Genomic DNA, 21,134 nt, shown 5'->3' on the forward strand with positions numbered 1-21,134 from the left:
GCTCAGTGACATTGCCCTTAAGGACTCGTCGCAAACGTTTTCATAAATATTTCATAAAATATAAACTGCCTATACAATGTGGAAATTCCAAGGGAGAGCTATGAGGAAGGCTGATAGCGTACGCAGTGTAGCACAGGTTCTGTTCGACAGCTAAGCAGACGTCAGCGCGGGGAGAGGGAAACGAGTGGTGCTGAACCAGGCGGGGCGGAGGGGAGGAGGAGCAGAGGTGTGGCACAATGCAGTGTTCCGGCTAAGCATTGGTCAGGAGGAATTCATCGCTGTTCGCGCGGAACTTGAAATGTCGCAAATTTTAGGCCCCTTAGTTAACGCGCTAATGAATGTTGGGGCCTAAAATTGATGCTGGCATTGTTTTTACATGTACCTCAATGTGTTTGCTAAGTTTCATCGCGATCGGCGACTTCACCATTGTGGATGTTCCCTTGTAAGTCATTACTCTACAAAGTTATTAAAAGAAAGGTTGATGTTTCAACATACTACATTTTATTACAAACTCAGTTCATTCCATAGAAAGAATATCATGATTTCATCTTTGGGAATAATAGTAAAGACTAGTGGGCTATACCCTTATCTAAAGGTTCATTTTTGATAAAATCAAATTGAAGTTCTCGAAAGAAATAAAGTGTCCAGTTAAGATGCTTGAAAATTTATTTAATTACAATCTTAAAATATCTAAATCACAAACAACTTGTCTGGAATGTCTCTCTTTAGAAACGAAAGAAACTAAAATGCATGACGGTATCGGACAAAGAAATATTGGTTAATGATAACCTCAAGTAATTAACATGTCCGATTCTCGAAGTACTAGATAATAAAAATGTTGAATAAGTAAAACATTAAATAATTAAAATATTCGCTGATCGCAATATTAAGTAAAATATTATATTAAGTAAAACATTATTAGATTAAGTAAAATACTATTAGATGCATCTAATGAGGAAAGATAATATGTACAGTACAACATAATACATACAGTGTCGTAGATTGAGGGTGGTTTTAAAAATATACAGGACGCTGGTTTGTATCTGGCATTAAACCCTTTTACGAAATTGGAATCACATCTTTTCTACATGAAATCTCACAAAATCTAAATTAACTGTTCTGTTTTTCTGATCATATTTACGTCGATCTACAGAAATGAAATAATTTTCCGTCCCCCTAATTCTTTGTGTCTAAATACACAATCAGATTAACTTGGAAAATATTCTCATAGTATTTATAACATCTGATAGGTGTTGTATTGCACGTAATGTTCATATTTATTGACACATTCTGTTGCATAAACATCGATAAGTCCCTTTTAAATTAATGTATACTCTCAAAAAGAATGACCAAACATCACATTTAGAATATTAGGTAAATTATCCTTTTAACTTGGGCTTATTCATAAATTCAAGTGCGTATCCATGCTATTATAGTATATTACCAAGTGTATATTATCATAATTCCATCAAAATATACGTTGTTTACATGGTCTACCTTGTGCGAAGACTCTACCTCAAGAATAGTAACTCATATTCCTGCAGTCAGTCATCAGTGATACTAGATAACGCCTTAGAAATAACTTCAAAGTTCACCTAACACATGAGAAGAATCTTATAATTAGAAGATATATATGAGGGTGTTAGCTAGTTCAAATTCATCCTCCTTATTAGAAATCATTTGGTGACTTTACGCATAAATGTCAATATACGGATGTCATTTCGATCGCATTCTAACCCGTTCTGTGCTTACTCGTGGGTAAATAATCAAATGAAAACAGTATAAGTTCAGTAATCACTTCATGATGCTCAACTTGGAATATTATGTCCACCACAACATGACCATGATTGTATTCGCGAAGAATAACAACTACTACCAACATTAATTACCAATCTCACATCATCACTTTCATTAAATAATCATTATTTCATATCTTAAATAAATAAATATCACACTTCAAATTACCATATATGTCTCATCATATTCTAATTCGACGTATCTCTTACCTTCATCATGGTTCGTGAACTTACTTATTCAGTTATAGCTTTGATTCCTTCATAATTCCAAAAATAATACTGCCACATTTATTTATATTCCAAGCACTTCATATATACGATCTCTATCTTACAATTCTTAAGTCACATAACTTCTCACACATGCCTAACTTCCATTCTGACGTCGTATAAAACTCACCAATACATTAAAAAACTAACCTTCTCTCACACTATATATTGACAGCGTTACGAACGAAGGCTTTCTAATCACTGAATGACTGTTTCCTACATATGGATTTGACGTTTCTTGGTTTGAAGATTATCTAACATCCTTTAACCTAACTTGTAATCCACTGCTCGTATTTCATCATCGCACTCATGTTAGTTAGTTTAGCACTTTAATAAAAGGAAAAATAGATAATTTCTTACTTGTCAACTTCTGTAGTCAACTCATGTCCGGGTGACTGGACATGCAGACATATCTCCTTTCGTTTCCCTAGGTATTTGGGAATGCTCGGGAACGTCTCATCTGGTTCCTGGTCATCCTGGGGCTGGCAACGTCATCCTACGGTGTGATCATCTGGGTAACCTCGCCTTCCGTCTCCTTAAAACATCTTAATCATGGCTTGAGCAGTTGGAACAGAATAATATGTGATGTTAGTCAACATCGTCATCTTAGGGCTATGTTCTGTTATTGCTTGCTTATGTTGAAAGAACGTCTTTCTTGGGAGAGTTGACGGTCTGGGATAGGTGAAATTGATTATTATACTCAAAATGAGTAAATTGTGTTTTATATATTATCCCTTCTCAATATTCCGGTCGAAATTTTAATCCTTTAGTTGTCTAAAATTGGAAGTATCGGCTAATACGTTGTCTAAGGAATGTCGTGACGTAACACCGTTGCAACTTCTGAATTTATTTTTGGAGTATTTTAATTTCGCGGAACGAAATAATATTTCTTGCTAAAATTGTGGAGTGTAGCCGTCAATGAAGCTTTCCTCTTGTCTTTAGTATGAAATACTGATACGCTGATATCTTCCTTTGGCGATCAACTATGTTGCTTCTCTTGTACGCAAGTTAAGTGAATGTAGTCTTCTTTCCAATTTTTTTCTCAATAATATCTCGTAACAATCTTCTTACTTCGTTCCTTTGTCCACTGCCTTCTATGTTTCGATACTTTTTGCGAGCGCTTGACAAAAATATTACCATCTTGGCTTGCGGTAGTGTCTGACGTTTAAATATCCGTCGTTTTTGACATTTCAGACTCCATTTTTGTTCCGATCGTATCTTTAGGTAACAGTGAAATGGCACATAGGGAAGCTACAGGTAGATTTATAGTTTGCTTATCCCTCAAGCAGAAACCTGAGGTTCTGGGAAACTCCTTCAATCACACCACATCAAGACTTACTCAACTAGAACGGCGCTTCAGTAGGCAGTACTCACTTATGCACGAGTACTGTAACCTTCTGCACGACTATGAGGCATTGGGGCATATGGTTCAAGTCAGGGAAGCTATTACCTACCCCATCATCCAGCTTTTAAGCTTAGTAGCTCAACTACAAAAATGAGGGCTGTATTTGATTCTCCTGCTAAAACTTCTAACAATATTTCATTTAATGATTATATTAACGGTTGGATCGACAATGCAAGAGGGTCATTACTCCATTATTCTAAGATTTACAATGCATATTGTACCAGGATAAATTAATTTCAAGAGAATGGGGTCTTTCTGGGGGTGCTTAGTCGTTAGGAGATGTTACAGAGAGGGAGGATCGCAAGGCGAAATAATAGATATTATATCTTTCTTTCCTTTATTCAATCTCTGGGAGGTCACCCTATTATATCGCGAAATCATAGATATTCACTAGAAAATAAATCCCAATTTCAACATCAGAATATCGAAAAATCAAGTTGATCAAGTAAAATTCAACTGAATAATGTCTTTCTCAATCAGTTATGTCCATCATAACTTTCATGGCATAAATTATTAATAAAGCATGTTGTAATTAAGAAATCCTAAACTCTTTCCTATTGGCACTAGCGATTTCAGATTACGCTTTCTACATGAATTAAATAAATAAATTTGGTAACTCCTCTTGTGAACACATCAAACTCAAATATGAAACACTTGAAATTAAATCTGATCTTCTAGTATAAAGTTCTAAATATTGTCCAATTTTTTTGTAAATTATTGTACACTTTACGTAAACATTGCAAATTGAGATTTCATGATACACTTCCACCATGAATGAAGCACACTTCGTGAAGACGTACGAGAAAGATTATTGAAAGAGTATTGGTCTCTTGGCAGCAGAGATAAGGGAACACCAAGTGTTGATACTGAACAGGTGATTCTGATAAGGGGACTTTTAGAATTGTGTCATATGTTTCATATCTTAAGACAGACAGTGTATGAGTAAAAGTATGCAGGGGGTGTTTTATGAACACATTGGCAGTAATGAAGACAAGTGCTTCTACATCTGGCATAACGCAAGAAGGAAACGGAGGAATATCCACAGTTATATGCCTTCAGGCAAGCAACTCGATGTTGAAAACATCCTAGAGATATGAGCTACGAATTTTAAGTAAATAAAGTATAATAAACTGTGAGAATATTTTCTACATTTATTCCTAAAGACTGCAACCTTTTGTTCAATCACTGTTATCCGGTCGATTAGATTAACAGTTTGCCTTTGTCTACCACTACGAGCGCTAATGTGAGTATATACAGAGTTTCGCTTAAGCACCACTACGAGCGCTAATGTGAGCCTCTGCAGAGTTTCACTTAAGCCTTCGGTGCGGATATTTTTCAAACAATCAAAATTCCCTGAGGGTATTGAACCAAGGAACGCATTACAGAAAGAATATTTCGGCTAGGATTTGAATAAGAAGGAAAACGCGTAATGAACCAAGCGATTTTAGGCTGGAAGTGATATTCGAAATTTGCCTTTTTAGTTTGATAGAGTTCTCCAGTGCTCACAGTATAACACCGTTCCGGGCACGTTAGCCTCTCAACTCTCAGCACAATTCAGGAAATTGCATACTTTTGCGGGGACCACCACATGATCAGATAAGAAATGTCTTCAACATTCAAGTCACCTGGTGATGCGATGTGTGGCTGAGGTTCGTTCGTTTGCATCTCATTACACAAGAAGAACAACAAGAAGAACACTATGTACTCCCTGTGAGCCGCACTCTATACACTAGGGAATATCCTTCAAACATGTCGCAAGTGTGGAACTCTACAAATGAAACTGAATCTAGCCAAGGATGAAGAAGAACAAGAGATCAAAATTGAAATTTCTCTTCATCAGGTGAATCATTCAGTTCGGCTGAAATCAGAATACACACTGAATGATGGCATAAACCTGTTTGTATCGAATAAAACAGCGAATATTTTTACAACACTGCACTCCCGATTTCCAAGGAAAAGAACAAGGATGTCTTAGACCTTTACCGCTGATTCACACACTGTTTGAAGTTGAAGACCACTGCGGAAGCTGAAAGTACACTTTCTGATATAGACGAATTCAACGAATGTAAATGCGCCCTGACAGGAGGTGTAATTGTGATATCTACACTTCCATTCTTATAAAAATATGACATACTTGGTGTTGTCAAAACAGTTGTCAAGTGTGGAGATTAATTTTCTTGTATTATTTGAATTATCTTACGTTATGCTTCATTAGTTCTCTCAGTATAGACTAAGTCCCATTAATATTAAGAAGGTCAACGGCATAAGTAAACTTATACGGTATATTGGTGATAATATGCCAGTTTCTACCATGGCAATATCAACAACTGTCCAATAACTCGGCAGGAAGCTCTGCATGAAGAAGAATTCTGATCCTCTTACAGAGAAGCTACTTGCAGTTCTTGTTTTCTACTCTTAGAATACGGTCAGGGACTACAATATATACATTACAGTGGTTACAAGGTCAGTTCTCGATGAGAGAAAAATACAGCAAATGAAATAGAATAAACTGTGAGAATATATTCTACATTTATTCCTAAAGACTGCAACCTTTTGTTCAATCACTGTTATCCGGTCGATTAAATTAACAGTTTGCCTTTGTCTACCACTACCACTTCCTATAAGACGGAATGAACATGATTACTGATTTTTTGTCAAAACTACAATATATGCGTTGTTTTGGGATCACTTCATATTTCTCTGATTTCTACATGTTATAGGTTGATTGAAAATGGACATTGTAATGATAAAATCGAATTAAAACAAAATTAAAGAAGAGGTATGAATATTCAGTTTTATTTTCTAAGAAAATTCAGTTCAGTTGGAATGCTGTACGCATCCTAAAAATAAAATTTGACTCTTCTTACCTTCAGGGACAGAATCTGAAATTCGAATTATAGGAATAAATGGCCTTTTGCCAGTTATATGCAACTTCGATAATTTTATTCGTTCATTCAATTTTGTGTCACTCCTGTTAAATGTAATTTTTTGGATGTGTCGCCTTTTCCAGACGACCAACTCAGTTAGTGCCAACTGTCAGCTTGACTTTTTTCAGGAGAACTTTGCTGTCCATTACAGGAAATGACTCCTGTGATGAGAGAACTCAGCCCGTTCTGATAGCTGCTAGCAGTAGAACTTTGCTGTGCACCACAGGAACTGACCCCAAAGATGAGAGAACTCAGTTCGTTCTGATAACTGCTAGCAGTAGAACTTTGCTATACACCACAGGAACTGACCCCAAAGATGAGAGAACTCAGTTCGTTCTGATAACTACCAGCAGTAGAACTTTGCTGTGCACCACAGGAACTGACCCCAAAGATGAGAGAACTCAGTTCGTTCTGATAACTACTAGCAGTAGAACTTTGCTATACACCACAGGAACTGACTCCAGAGAAGAGAGAACTCAGTTCGTTCTGATAACTGCTAGCAGTAGAACTTTTCTGTGCACCCCAGGAACTGACCCCAAAGATGTGAGAACTCAGTTCGTTCTGATAACTACCAGCAGTAGAACTTTGCTGTGCACTGCAGGAACTGACTCCAGAGATGAGAGATTTCGGTTCGTTCTGATAACTACTAGCAGTAGAACTTTGCTGTGCACTACAGGAACTGACTCCAAAGATGAGAGAACTCAGTACGTTCTGATAACTGCTAGCAGTAGAAGTTTGCTGTCCACCACAGGAACTGACTCCAAAGATGAAAGAACTCAGTTCATTCTGATAACAACTAGCAGTAGAACTTTGCTGTCCACCACAGAAGCAGACTCCAGAGATCAGAGAACTCAGTTCATTCTGATAACTACTAGCAGTAGAACTTTGCTGTCCACCACAGAAGCAGACTCCAGAGATCAGAGAACTCAGTTCATTCTGATAACTACTAGCAGTAGAACGAGGAATTTTCAGTAACGTTACCAGGTCTAGCCGTTACTAGGAACGTACAACTTACAGGACGTTTCATGGAAAGGTAAACATCGTCGAGCTATGAAATGAACGATACCAATTACACTTCACCAGTGTTGGGTTTCTACATTTGCGTAATGTGTTAAATCAATTGTATATTAATTTCAGTTGAGACCTCATTTCTCTTTGAATGAGAATCCAAGTGGTTTTAGATGTTTCCTGTTCGTTGAGATACGAGTATAAATGTCCTCCATCACCAGTGACATAAATTTGGCTCCAGGTAAATAAAACGCAAGGTGCATTCCTTAGCACAGCCACGAGGAAGAACGAAATCACTTTGGGCCCACGAATTGACCTGGTACTCATTTCTGGAGCAGGCTGAGTGAACCTCTGGGTCATGTGCCACTCCAGAAAATGAAATCTATTTTCTGACGTTTCTAGAACCCACACCCATCCAGGAGAATCAAGGACGTGTTGGCAACCTCGGTATGGTGCCCCCGTTTAATAGATGTCTTACAGTAAGTGTGAGTCTCAATTCTGTGAAGACAGGTGACTGTTGTATTTTCAGGATATTTCTGCCTCTCTCGGACGACCCATGAGTTATATCCAAGTATTAGGTGCTTTAATACGCGTGCCTAACGGGCAAAACAGGTGTTCACAGACACTATAACTGCATTTTATTCGTCGTAATTTGAGAATGAACGAAGTTTTAACTTTACACGTTTAGCTGTTACAGAAAGAAACAAGTATTTCAGAAAATATCCTCAGGGTGGTCATAAGAAAGGCGTTGGTAATAAGCAGTTCCACACCACGGGTGTGATTGTACTTCTTAAAGTAGCTCACATTACGGTACCGGTATCTGTAATGAGAAAGTACAGTACATAAGAATAGTGTGTGGATCTGTTTTCTTCGTGGGAGGAATGCGAACTATCAGGTATCTCCAGGTAGGTTCATGTATGCCTTTGCTGGCAAGATATAGTGTTTACAGTTCACTATGTCTTCTGGTATGAGCTATATCAAATTTGTTACTTTCATTGACCTGTCTCAGTCTCATCCTTGGCTTTGACAACATGAAAGTGACTGAGGTATGAGTTGTGCTAGTAATAACAATCCTTATGCAGCCAGTCCCTGTTATGAATGGTATGAAAATATCGCTCATAGAGTCGGTTGGTGCATATATTTCATTGGATTGGCATACTGTTATGCAATAGCAACTGCTGGCTCGGTGACGAAAACAACGGGAAACTATCTCCATCCTCATTTCCCTAGTACGCCTCTTCAGTGATGCCTAGGCTGTTTATGACAGCTGTTGGCGGAGCTTCGGGCTGAATACCCAGTATACATACATATTCATGTAACAAAAGTTGAATAAACTGTAACTCTGGTAGATTTCTACCATACGAGCTGCACATCTCTTCAAAGTAGCAGCCATACATCACAATGAAAACAATAACAAGATAACGGACATTGAGCAGGTACGACAATTGCTTGTTTTAACCACTTAGATAATGAACGACTTCTAAATCACGTACTGGTCCACATAGTTTATTTTCGTGTTATGTTACTCGATTGTAAGCACTTCTGACACGAATAATGGAAATACTCGCTCGGATCATGAACTTAATATTGGCAATTTGAAGAGAGGTCCTCTAGCGAACACCAATCCATGAGCAAAGGAGATGGAGGGACGATATTTCATTGATCAGTCACAGGCAGTGAGTGGGCTGAGAGCACAAGATTTTCAGTATCAGTCAAGTAATTGACCGAGAGGAAGAGATAGTTATGCTCATGGCAGAGCACCAGGGGATCGGGGACAGATTATTACAGAACTGATGACACCCTTCCTCTCTTAACACCAATCAGAGGAGAGTGAACCTATCGAGAAAAGGGAGGTAAGACACAAACCTAATAGCGTCAGAGTATGAGTTGACCAAGGAAGGTCGAACGGTGAAGACGAAAGTTAGGAGGCTCACACAAATAACTGGTTAGTGTGTCAGACTCAGCTACGAGATCCGTGGTCACCGAGCAGAGAGTCAAGCAGAGGTTACCTCTTCCTTCTCCTACTTAGGATTATGTGATTTGTTGTACAACTGTCCCGTATCAGTTCAACATGTCGCATCACTAATCCGATAACTTGGAGGACACATAGAGTTAGGCGCCCTTTAAGACCCTTCTTACGACCGCGTTCAAAGTGATTCTGTTCGGTCTTGTTGTTTTTAATACATTTAAAAAGGATGTGCTTGGTATTACAGCCATGCCAAGGGGTTTTAGAGCAGAATGGCACCCGTGGAGTCACGAGCTTGGTCATATAATGTTTCCACTCTCCCTGTCCGATATCACTTTCGTCTCTTCTGACGCACAGTGAATTCCGTATTTTCTCTAGACATAACTTCACTGCTCCAAGACGCGGCCTGTGAACATTCAATATCGTTTGTTTACTTATAACTTATAACAGCGCTGGTGTCTTTTAAGATACCCCGACACTAGTTCCATAAGATATCACGCAACTTCTAAACACTTGCAAGGGTTACAAGGGATCATTTCATCCTGTGAGGAGTATTGCATTCAATTTTCTCTTTTATTTTACATGCGCGCTCTGTCGTCCATTCTTTGTAAGGAGCACGAACACTACATTTATGAAGAGCTCACTTCCAAGAATGGCAAGTTATTTAATTACATGTAAAGATTTTTACTCGTAATTCAGTTCTGAAATTAAAATTGTAATCGTTACATTGTAGTAATCGATATATATCGCATCGAGAGCTCGGTAACTTTGGAGCCCCAGCACTCGTTCATTTACCTTCTTTTTTGTAATTATTTTATATCTCCCAAATATAAAGGTACAGTATAAACATACAAAAGGAATACAACAAGCAAAGCACTAAGCACTCAATCTCTTATTATACGATAATGTTCACTTGTCACCAGTCCTTCCGTACTTGAAAAATTATTACATTTTCTCTCGTATCTTATTGTTCTAGAGAATAGTCAACTGAGAAAAAAGAAGAAAAAACCATTGGAACAAAACACATTGAGTGAAAAACACTGCACGACCATTTCACTGTTATAATGAAACACTCTCGAGTTCCTTAACGTGATGTTTCTCTCTCGGTAGCACACGTTTCAGTAATTGTGGTTTGGCATCTTTTAGAAGTCGGATGAATGTGTTCAGGGAGCACTGTTCGTTTTTCTGAACATAATAAAGATACCCAATGACAAGCCAGGTTAGCGCAAATTTCAAGTGCCGCGTGCATTATGATTAGCTAATCCTGTCATCTGTCGTAGCACAGAATAAAACCATTTCCAGACAAGTTTGACACTTCTACAGGTAGTAAGTTCATGCCTCTGTGTGTCCACCTCCAGACATTTTTAACAGAGTGGGGATTGGGTGATGTTGTGATGGAATTTTTTATCTTCTGCTGGAATAACTTCGTTTGTAGCGTTATATGTGGCTTCTTCCCAGTCAGTTGATCTCATAAGAAGCTGTGTATAGCCCCATCTTGTAGAATTAGATAGCCGCCATCTTGCGCAAGCGTCCCTAGGGAGTCTCATAAGAGCCTATGTATAGCAGCCATCTTGTGCAATTAGATAGCCATCATCTTGCGCAAGCGCCCTTAAGCCGTCTCATAAGGGCTATGTACAGCCTCATCTTGTGCAATTGGCGCCGGGAAGGGCATCCGGCCCTAAAACTGAGGTTAGGACCCTCCATGAGGTTAGGCTTGCTGTCTTGCGCGTAAAAAGTGAGGATAAGCCCTGCAAGATGGCGAATGTGAGGTTAAGCTCGCTCTCTTAGGCGTCAGGAAGGGGATCCGGCCGAAAACTGAGGTTAGGCCCCTCCATGAGGTTAGGCTTGCGGTCTTGCTCGTAAAAAGTAAGGTTAAGCCCCACCAAGATCGCGGATATGAGATTAAGCTCGCTCTCCTAGGCGTCGGGGAGGACTTCCGGCCCTAAAACTGAGGTTAGTCCCATCCATGAGGTTAGGCTTGCTCTCTTATACGTCAAAAGTTAGGTTAAGCCCTCCAAGATGGTGGATGTGAGGTTAAGCTCGCTCTCTTAGGCGTCAGGAAGGACTATCGTCGTAAAGATGTGGATAGGCCCCTCCATGAGGTTAGGCTTGCTCTCTTACGCGTCAAGAGTAAGGTTAAGCCCATTCAAGATGGCGGACGTGAGGTTAAGCATGCAGTCTTAGCCAGCGCAGTCAATGCGGAGGAGGCCTCTCCCGAGAGCGTGGGGAGGTGGAGGCGGCGGAAACGCAGTCAATGAAGTGCAGAACTCCCCCGAGAGCGTGTGGAGGCGAAGGCGGCCGAAGAGCCTGTGGTAGCGGCCGCTTTAGAACTGTCCACTTATACTACTGACCTATTTACTTAACGTTATTTCACAACAGCCTATAAAAGGAGGATTCTACATAAAAGAGCTTCAGAAAGTTAAACGTCCTAATCACTTTTTAATAGAACATGTTATTCGTTGGCGCGGTAATAAACTGTACGTCGAATGGCTTGGTTTTAATAACACACTCAATTCATGGATTAATAAAGAGGATGCATTTTAAAACGTTTGTTTAATTTTCTTTTTTATTCTAGAACCTGAAACCGAGGTTTCGTATTTGTCTCCTCTCCATTTACGTTTTCGCATTGGCTGTTACGCCGTAGAAATTTGTGTCAATATAATACAATTCTCACGATTATCTCTCATGCTTCGCCAAGTTATGTTTTATTCTTCGAGCTTATGTAAACTCTGGTTGCTACTGCTACCCTACGGCAGTAGTGCTAACTATCGGCGGCTTCCCCCTCCGTTTTGCTCTGGCCAATCAACGCATGAGTCGGCCTTCTTGGAACTCTCGACCCCGGGGAGGAAGCGAAGCGTAGTGTTGCACTCGCATAGGTCCCATGATGGAGAGCAGACGCTTGTGTATTTATCGCCGCGCCATGGACTGGAGTAGTGGCATGGATTACGGATAGTAGCACTAAAAAGGAGGGTTGTGCTCCAAAACCCTCAGAAGATTTTTTTCGTTCATCCTCGTATGTGAGATTAGTTGTGTTGCTTAAAATATTGTTATCTTCGTCTGGTAAGGCAACATGGCTAGGCGATGTTTGAACTTCTCTACTACTGCGGCAACCTAACTGTAAGTGTACATCTCTATTTAAATTTGTATATTCGTCGTCAGGAATGAACTACTTCTGGAATCCGTCCAAGAAAACCCTTTCTATAATAAAAAAAATGGTGTGCGTCAAAAATTTATCAGCATTCTTGTGAAAAATTTACCAACATACTGTACTACTAAGATCGGGTTGAAAATGTATTACTTTAGCTTTATTTAACCACGAAGTGGTTAACGATCACCATAAGAAATTTTATACGTTTTTGGGGCAAAATTGAAAAAAAGAAAGTTTATTATTATTATTATTATTATTATTATTATTATTATTATTATTATTATTATTATTATTATTATTATTATTATTATTATTATTATTATTATTATTATTATTTTTATTATTATTATTGCCAGCTCGCGGATGTTCTACTGTTTCAAATTAAATCTTTGTTTAAAACTCGGTTAATAAATGGGAGTTCCAGTAAGGATTGCCATGGCTCGATGCCTTTGGTACTAAATTTGTTCCTTTTTCTTTCAATTTAATCTCGTTTTACTTTTCATTTTGATTTTTACGTGTGTTTGGGTAATAGCCTGTTGTTTATTTGACTCCATTTTTCCTACCATTATTGGTCCACTAACGGGATTGGTTCTCGCTAATTATAACAATTTATGATGGTTGCCTTGGTGATGAGGATTGTTTCTAAAGATGTTTATAATTTTTAGAAGGTGGACAGCCCAGTCGTAATATTGTTCTGTGTTTTTTATGTAACCCGTGTTGGATGTGATTTTAGCCCCCATCTACGTCCATTTCCTTTCATTTCCCGGTTTAGTGTTGTGGAGTTTTTCCATTCCATTTGGGTATCTTACTAAAAGGATTTGATATCCTATGCTGGAGCTCCCAGTGTATCTTGTTACCCTAATAACGTAATTCGAGAAAGAGAGAAAGTGTGTTGAAGAATTTGAGAACGTTCGTAAATTCAATTCATTTACAAATTTTTAAAGAATAATTCCTTCTGTTAAGAAAAAAGTTTGTGTTTTGTTGCGAAGGTGACCAAAAGGTACGATTGTGTCGTTTTATTTCTTTCAATTCATTTCTTGCCGGCCGGCGGTTTTAAATTTAATTTCGTTGAATTTAATTTAATTCAGTTCAAACATGAGTTTATTGGAGTTTTACTGTGGATTTAATCTGGTTAATTTAATTTATTTTAATTTTATTTGATGTTATTTTAATGTTAATTTGAATTTAATTGAATATCAACTTGGTTTTATATTAATTCATTTAACCTATATTTTACACCATTATGCAAATCTTCGAGGATGATCTGTAATTTATTTTCTCATTTCATTTCTCCTTTGAGATCATGAATTAAATTTCTCTTGCTTTAAACGAAACGATTTGTCTTGTTTCTGCTCAAAACTATTTGACACACTGACGGGTTGGTAACTTGATCCATCGGTCTTGTTGTTCCTTTCTACCACCTGGAGGTGAGTTTTAAACTGTTTCTATGTTCATCTTTGTTCTGGGAGTGTAGTGGTGTGTGACGCTTCCTGATTTGTTTCACTCTCACGGGGCCATTACGTATGGGTGGTGCTGTGGTACTGCCGATCAGCTGAGTTTGTACGGGTTACCTAGCTGAGTGGGGCAAACCTCTACCTCTCCTGTCTACTATTGCATAAGCTTGTCAGTTAACTTTGCTACTATCAGTTAAGTTAGGATTTTGACTGGTAGTGGACAAGAGAGAAGTTAAAATATTAATCGAGCAACACATGCACTATGTTTTACAAATGTTACTTATTTCAGCGTATAGGCCTACGTACAATTTCTTCTTTCACCAAAGTAAACTTCTTTAGTCCTTAGATATTTCTCTGCCTTTTTTATCTTGTAAGACTTCCACCCAGCAATAGGTTCTCTTTCATTGCCCCGGCAACGACAAGTGCTGCAAAATTCTCAGCAACTGTAGCATTAGGTGAAGTCACACGCTCCATAGCTTTACGAAGCAGATTTTCATCAGTTGCACGTCTTATTTCTGGTTTATTTTGACGATAAGCAATGTCGTGCACTTTGCACGCAGCATCTATCATACTAGTACCAGTATCACCGCGTGGTAAGCAGACGTCAATTCGAGTTGGAGGGCCAGAATATGGTAACGAGGAAGATGAAGCTTAAATGTAAGGAGATCAATCACCTTAGTGATGAGCTCATGGCCAGCATGCTTCCTCTCATTCCTCCCAGCACGTTTCTTCAACTTTTCTTGCAGCTATGAGAAGTCAAGTCGTTTGTTTTGACATGTGCGGCACTGTCTCACTGAAAGTCTCACATATTCGTGATGTTAACTACACTCTGACAAAACAGGATCTTGAGGCACTTTATCCCAGATCTTTACAGTATTCGCAGCTACGTTGACCAAAAATGCCTTTGGTAATGCATTCAACACTTCTTCAGTAAGAGTGTTTAGTTTCCTTTTGCTAGCATAAAGCTTTACGATTGCCTTTTCAACTTCGTTACACTTAGTATCAGATAGAAATTGCAGGATGTCTTTACTCTTCAAATGCCTCTTTCACACTGTCGTCATTTCGACACTGCAGTTTACAAATGTTGTTCACCTCCGCGAATGCATTGTGACACAACCAATCAAAAGCATGCACACATGTCGTGAAGACTGTTTAAATGTTTCTCCAATATGCTCCTTGAGGAGAGTTTTAAATGGTGGACATCCTAATTCACGCATGTCGATAATTTCACATTTTGATGGTAGATACTCGGGCAACCATTCCTTCTTTTCAACACCAGTAGAAAAACAAAATCGGCTCTTTTGACAAATAAGCGTTCATTATCATAGGTAGAAACCGATATGGAATTACTTCTTCTTCCCACCGTAGTCCTAAATGTTTTTCATCCATTGTGTTAGCCTTTTATCTTCATCCGTTTACAAGCAGTAAGAAGATGTTGGGCTAAATACTAAACTCACGACTTTTTGTGCCCACAACACAGCGCAGTCCAACACAGCCACCTCTCTGAACACGAATTTGTTTCTGTTCACTTCATAGCCTTTAACATCAACTGTCAATGTCCTTGTCATTATGAACTTCAAAGCGATAAACTCTATGTTACAGTATCTTATCGACTAAATAAAACAATGTCTACTCATGGCATATATAAAGACATGAATTTGCAAGAGGGAGGGCCTAATAGCGGACAAGTCCAAATATGCATATCCATGACCACGTGATCACTGCGTGTCAAAAACCGCGTGGCCTTATTACGTTACATGCTCAGCCCAGTTAGGTTAATCTTGCACTCAGGAGGAGGAGGTAGACGAGGAGATAGTCGTACGCTATTAAGTCTGTGATGATGATGAGGAGGAAGAGTAGGAAGACTAAATCTATGAGGAGGAGGAGCATGAGGAGGTATAATGATACAGTTGCTCAGCTTCGAGCCCGAAAGATATTTCCCGTTGTTACACCCACTATCAGTAAAGTACATTTATTAAATATTACACCAGCCCCCTAGTCCATGTGCAGCTGCCGTCTTTTCCTTAGTTCAGATCTGTGGCCCCAAAGTAACCTTCCGATATTATGCCCCTAAGAATTATACATATTTATTGAGCCTCATAGCAGCCAAAATTTTCAAAGTTCAGGTCCAAGCTTCACTGAATCACTTTCCAGTGTTACGCCCCCTATGTATAAAGCGCTTGCATTAAGTCTTGTAGCCGCAATCAAGTTCGAAATTCAGCTCCAAGCTCCACTAAGTCACTTTCCAGTGTTACGCCCCCTATGTCTAAAACACATTAATTAAGTCTTATAGCCGCCATCATGTTCGAAGTTCAGCTACAAGCCCCCTTGAGTCGCTTTTTAATGTTACGCCCCTAAGAATAAAGTATATGTATTAAGCCTGATAGCCGCCACCTTGTTCCACGTTCGGTTCCAAGTTCTGGGACGTCAAGATAGTTTAACGCGTGGTCAGCCTAACCTTAAGCCTGCAGTTAGCCCGGGTATCGATCTTTAAGTCTAAAAACATACCTTTTAAGCTTTATAGCAGCCATTCTCTTCCAAGTTCAGCTCCGAGCTCCCTTATCGCTCTCAAATGTTTCGGCACCTATGAAAGCGGAGATTGTTATTAGTGGAATACTATGTAGAAGGGATACTGACTGGAGGGTGATTGGGGATTTAAATGAGACTATGGAGTGGGTATGTGGGAAACTGGGAGTGAAATTTCTAGATCCAAATGGGTGGGTAGGAGATAGGGATCTGCGCTCAGATGGCCTTCATTTAAACCGCAGTGGTACGTATAAGTTAGGAAATTTGTTTGGAAGGGTAATAGGGAGGTACATTCAGGGAAACGGGATGGCCTAGGGAGCGGTGATAAGGGAACAGGGAACTGGAAATCAAGTAGGGATGACATAAAATTGTTAGTGTTGAACTGTAGAAGTATTGTAAGGAAAGGAATAGAATTAAGTAATTTAATAGATATATATTCACCAGATATTGTAATAGGTGTTGAATCATGGCTGAGAAATGATATAATGGATGCAGAAATTTTCCCACGGCACTGGAGTGTGTATCGTAGAGATAGGATAGGAAGGGTGGGAGGCGGAGTGTTCATTCTGGTGAAAGAAGAATTTGTAAGCTACGAAAAAGTTAAAGATGAGACACATGAAATTCTAGGTGTAAGGCTCATTTCTAAAGATAATAGGCAACTTGATATATTTGGAGTGTACAGATCGGGAAAGGGTAGCACTGACGCGGATTCAGAATTATTTGATAGGATAGTCAGCTATGTGGGAAACGACATGGAAAGAAATGTGATTGTAGCGGGAGATCTGAATTTGCCAGATGTCAATTGGGAAGGAAATGCGAACGACAGAAAGCATGACCAACAAATGGCAAATAAGTTAATATGGGAAGGACAGCTGATAAAGAAAGTGATGGAACCAACCAGAGGGAAAAATATCCTGGATGTCGTGCTGATAAAACCAGATGAGCTCTATAGGGAAACTGAAGTAATAGATGGTATTAGTGGTCATGAAGCTGTTTTTGTGGTAGTTAAAAATAAATGTGATAGAAAGGAAGGTCTTAAAAGTAGGACTGTTAGGCAGTACCACATGGCTGATAAAGCAGGCATGAGGCAGTTTCTAAAAAGTAGCTATGATCGGTGGAAAACGGTAAATATAAATGTAAACAGACTCTGGGATGGGTTTAAAGAAATTGTTGAGGAATGCGAAAATAGGTTTGTACCATTAAGGGTGGTAAGGAATCGTAAAGACCCACCTTATTATAATAGAGAAGTAAAGAGACTAAGAAGGAGGTGCAGACTGGAAAGAAATAGAGTTAGAAATGGCTGTGGAAGTAAGGAGAAATTGAAGGAACTTACTAGAAAATTGAATCAAGCAAAGAAGGCAGCTAAGGATAATATGATGGCAAGCATAATTGGCAGTCATACGAATTTTAGTGAAAAATGGAAGGGTATGTATAGGTATTTTAAGGCAGAAACAGGTTCCAAGAAGGACATTCCAGGAATAATTAATGAACAAGGGGAGTGTGTATGTGAGGATCTTCAAAAGGCAGAAGTATTCAGTCAGCAGTATGTAAAGATTGTTGGTTACAAGGATAATGTCGAGATAGAGGAGGAGACTAAAGCCAAAGAAGAAATAAAATTTACATATGATAACAATGACATTTACAATAAGATACAAAAGTTAAAAACTAGAAAAGCGACTGGAATTGATCAGATTTCTGGGGATATACTAAAGACAATGGGTTGGGATATAGTACCATATCTGAAGTACTTATTTGATTATTGTTTGGTCGGAGGAGCTATACCAGATTAATGGAGAGTTGCTATAGTTGCCCCTGTGTATAAAGGAAAGGGTGATAGACATAAAGCTGAAAATTACAGGCCAGTAAGTTTGACATGCATTGTATGTAAGCTTTGGGAAGGCATTCTTTCTGATTATATTAGACATGTTTGTGAAATTAATAACTGGTTCGATAGAAGGCAATTCGGTTTTAGGAAAGGTTATTCCACTGAAGCTCAACTTGTAGGATTCCAGCAAGATATAGCAGATATCTTGGATTCAGGAGGTCAAATGGACTGTATCGCGACTGACCTGTCTAAAGCATTTGATAGGGTGGATCATGGGAGACTACTGGCAAAAATGAGTGCAATTGGACTAGACAAAAGGGTGACTGAATGGGTTGCTATATTTCTAGAAAATAGATCTCAGAGAATTAGAGTAGGTGAAGCTTTATCTGACCCTGTAATAATTAAGAGGGGAATTCCTCAAGGCAGTATTATCGGACCTTTATGTTTTCTTATATATGTAAATGATATGAGTAAAGGAGTGGAATCGGAGGTAAGGCTTTTTGCGGATGATGTAATTCTCTATAGAGTGATAAATAAGTTACAAGATTGTGAGCAACTGCAACGTGACCTCGAAAATGTTGTGAGATGGACAGCAGGCAATGGTATGTTGATAAACGGGGTTAAAAGTCAGGTTGTGAGTTTTACAAGTAGGAAAAGTCCTCTCAGTTTTAATTACTGCGTTGATGGGGTGAAAGTTCCTTTTGGGGATCATTGTAAGTATCTAGGTGTTAATATAAGGAAAGATCTTCATTGGGGTAATCACATAAATGGGATTGTAAATAAAGGGTACAGATCTCTGCACATGGTTATGAGGGTGTTTAGGGGTTGTAGTAAGGATGTAAAGGAGAGGGCATATAAGTCTCTGGTAAGACCCCAACTAGAGTATGGTTCCAGTGTATGGGACCCTCACCAGGATTACCTGATTCAAGAACTGGAAAAAATCCAAAGAAAAGCAGCTCGATTTGTTCTGGGCGATTTCCGACAAAAGAGTAGCGTTACAAAAATGTTGCAATGTTTGGGTTGGGAAGAATTGAGAGAAAGAAGAAGAGCTGCTCGACTAAGTGGTATGTTCCGGGCTGTCAGCGGAGAGATGGCGTGGAATGACATTAGTAGACGAATAAGTTTGAATGGCGTTTATAAAAGTAGGAAAGATCACAATATGAAGATAAAGTTGGAATGCAAGAGGACAAACTGGGGCAAATATTCATTTATAGGAAGGGGAGTTAGGGATTGGAATAACTTACCAAGAGGGATGTTCAATAAATTTCCAATTTCTTTGAAATCATTTAGGAAAAGGCTAGGAAAACAACAAATAGGGAATCTGCCACCTGGGCGACTGCCCTAAATGCAGATCAGTACTGATTGATTGATTGATTGAATGAAGCATATGAATTAAGTCTTATAACTGCCATCTTCTTCTAAGTTCAGCTCCAAGCTTCCTTAAGTCGTTTTCTAATGTTACGCCCCAATGAATAAAGCATACGTATTAAGCCTGATAGCCGCCATTTTGTTCCACGTTAATCTCCAAGTTCTGGGAGGTCAGCGTGACGTTAAGCCTCCAGTTAGCCTGGGTATATAACTTGATGTCTAAAATCATACATTTGAAGCCTTATAGCAGCCATCTTGTTCCACGTTCAACTCCCTGTCCTAGGAGGTTAAGTTAGGTTAACGCGTGGTCAGCGTGACGTAAAGCCTGCAGATAGCCTGGGTATAAAACTTGATGTCAAAAATCATACACATGAAGCCTTATAGCAGCCATCTTGATCCACGTTCAGCTCCATGTCCTAGGAGGTTAAGTTAGGTTAACGCATGGTCAGCGTGACGTAAAGCCTGCAGATAGCCTGGGTATAAAAATTGATGTCAAAAATCATACACATGAAGCCTTATAGCAGCCATCTTGATCCACGTTCAGCTTCATGTCCTAGGTGGTTAAGTTAGGTTAACGCATGGTCAGCGTGACGTTAAGCCTGCAGTTAGCCTGGGTATAGAACTTGATGTCTAAAATCATACATATGAAGCCTTAGAGCAGCCATGTTGTTCCACATTCAACTCCATGTCCTAGGAGGTTAAGTTAGTTTAACGCGTGGTCAGCGTGACGTTAAGCCTGCAGTTAGCCTGGGTATAGAACTTGATGTCTAAAATCATACATACGAAGCCTTATAGCAGCCATCTTGTTCCACGTTCAACTCCATGTCCTAAAAGGTTAAGTTTGGTTAACGCGTGGTCAGCGTGACGTTGAGCCACCAGATAGCCTGGGTATAGAACTTGATGTCTAAAATCATACATATGAAGCCTTATAGCAGCCATGTTGTTCCACGTTCAACTCGATGTCCTAGGAGGTTAAAAATTAGGTTAACGCGTGGTCAGCGTGACGTTAAGCCTGCAGTTGGCCTGGGTATAGAACTTGATGTCTAAAATCATACGTGTGATGCTTTAGAGCACCCATCTTGTTGCACGTTCAACTCCATCTCCTAGGAGGTTAAGTTAGGTTAACTCGTGGTCAGCGTGACGTTAAGCCTGCAGTTAGCCAGGGTATCGAACTTGAAGTCTGTTAGGTTAAGCTTCTTCTCTTATGTGGATAGCGCGTGTGTTGAGCTTTGAGTCTCTTATTTTAAAGCTTGTACTCTTAGGCATCGAACTAGGCTCTGTACCGTTAATGCCCTTAGGTCTGGAGTCAAACCAGGGATCTGCGAGTTTAAGTCCAGACACGTCATGCCTGTTAGGTTAAGCTCACCTCTTATCCATAATCACGGTGGCTGTTAGGTTAAGCTTGCACTTTTTGGCATCGAACTGGGGTCTTAGGCCATTAAGG

Source organism: Anabrus simplex, chromosome X, assembly GCF_040414725.1.
Source record: "Anabrus simplex isolate iqAnaSimp1 chromosome X, ASM4041472v1, whole genome shotgun sequence".
Lineage (NCBI taxonomy): Eukaryota > Metazoa > Arthropoda > Insecta > Orthoptera > Tettigoniidae > Anabrus > Anabrus simplex.